At 43.0% G+C, this 1,689-nt stretch overlaps 1 protein-coding gene across 2 annotated transcripts in view; it reads right to left on the bottom strand.

Moving 5' to 3' along the window:
• Positions 1 to 1,354: 1,354 nt before the first annotated feature.
• The window catches only part of LOC125040053 (homeobox protein onecut-like), a 301,104-nt gene continuing 300,769 nt past the window's right edge, over positions 1,355 to 1,689 (bottom strand). For both annotated transcript variants that reach the window (XM_047634505.1, XM_047634506.1), the window contains one exon: positions 1,355 to 1,689. This exon is cut by the window's right edge and continues 1,850 nt beyond it. The gene's annotated coding sequence lies outside the window, so the exon portion shown is untranslated.

Below are 1,689 nucleotides of genomic sequence, written 5' to 3'. Positions count from 1 at the left end.
AACACAAAAAAAAAACGCTTAGAGGCTTTGAGAGGAAAAATAAATACATGAAAAAAATAAATGTATATATAACTATTAGAGACTTTGAGACGAAAGATAAATAAGTGAGTCAATAAATATGACGTTTAGAGGCTTTGAAAAAGAATCTTCGCCAACAACCATGTCTGACTAGACGAAAGTGACTTGATTTGTTGTTCATAATGTTAATCAAACTCGAATATGGTGAGAACATCACAACACAGATCTCACGTCGTAACGGCGCGAGTCAACTTGAAGAACTTAAAGACATAAAAGCGACAACCTTACAAATACGAAAGAGAACGGAAATGAAAAAGAAAGAGGAGGAGGTGGAGACATAATAATGATAATAAATAATAATAACTTGAATAGCGCAAAGACATGAATAGAAAAAAGGTAGAGCGTACATCGAACAAGAGAAATTATCCAAAAGTCTGGCAGACAACAGCATTATCATCATCAACTTCATGACCATCACATTCGCCCTCGCGCGCTGGCGAAAAACGTTCAGAACGTTTGCCACCGAAGTCTGGAAACGTTTCTTCGCTCACACTCAACGAAGCTCTCTCTCTAACGCTTACAAAAATAACTAACAACATCTCTTACAGCACCTAACAATTTTTAGTGTTTTTTTCTAATATAGAAATTATCACTACCCGGAAACACTGCCTTTTCCAAGACTTTCGTGACAGGTGGAACAGAGATATTTGTCATGAGTTCATGACCTTATGCGGGGCGCGCTGGGCGTAAAAGAAATGACAATTTAGAATAAATTAAGGCATAAAAAATAATGAATAAACGAAACCTGGTAAAAAAAAAATTGTCAAAGGGACACATCCTAAAATACCCTAAACACTTTTCTAAAAAAAAACAAAAAAAACAACAACCTTATAATTCTCCTTCATATTTTTCTCTCCAGATTTCCTTAAAAATAAAAAAAAGGCTATTTCGGAAAACGGGTTCCTTAGGGGGAAAAAAAAGAAAATCAAAAATGGAATAAAAACGAGTCGGTCCCAATTCCGGAGAGTTTGGCGGGAATGCACTCATAATGTTGTTGTCTTTTGGTGTTACCAGATGACAACGTTGTTAAGCCTCGCAGTCGTGGCTCGGAGGAATTGGGGGGTGGGTGGGGAGGGGAGGCGGCGAGGAAGGGGGTGAGGGGGGGAGAAAGAGGGGAAGGAGAAGGGGTGGGGAGGGGAGGCGGCGAGGAAGAGGGTGAGGGGGGGAGAAAGAGGGGAAGGAGAAGGGGTGGGGGGAGGAGAGCGGGTTAGAAAGGGGGTGAAGAAGGGAAAGAGGGAGAGGTGGAGAGGGACGGGGGTGGGGGGGGGGGGCGAGGGAGGAGAGGGAGAAGTAAGGGGAAGGAGAGGGAGGAATGGGAATAAAAGGACGAAGGAGGAGGAGAGGATGATTGTAGGAGAGGAATGACAGATTTTCGGAAATCTCTCCGTATCGAAATAGGGTTTGATGGAGAGGGAGGAGAGGGGGGAGAGGAGGGAGGGAGGGGGAGAGGTGCAGAGGCGTGGGGGAGGAGGGGTGGAGGGATGGGTGACCCCCTCCCACTGTGTTTACACTCTCCAATATAACACACACACACTATCTTAAATATCATCGGTAAAAAAGTAAGTACATACAGTAAACACAAAACAGGGAACACATTCGTTATAAAAATAA

Source organism: Penaeus chinensis, chromosome 28, assembly GCF_019202785.1.
Source record: "Penaeus chinensis breed Huanghai No. 1 chromosome 28, ASM1920278v2, whole genome shotgun sequence".
Taxonomy (NCBI): domain Eukaryota; kingdom Metazoa; phylum Arthropoda; class Malacostraca; order Decapoda; family Penaeidae; genus Penaeus; species Penaeus chinensis.
The sequence above is the reverse complement of the archived record's forward strand: the minus strand, read 5'-3'. Positions and strand labels throughout refer to the sequence as shown.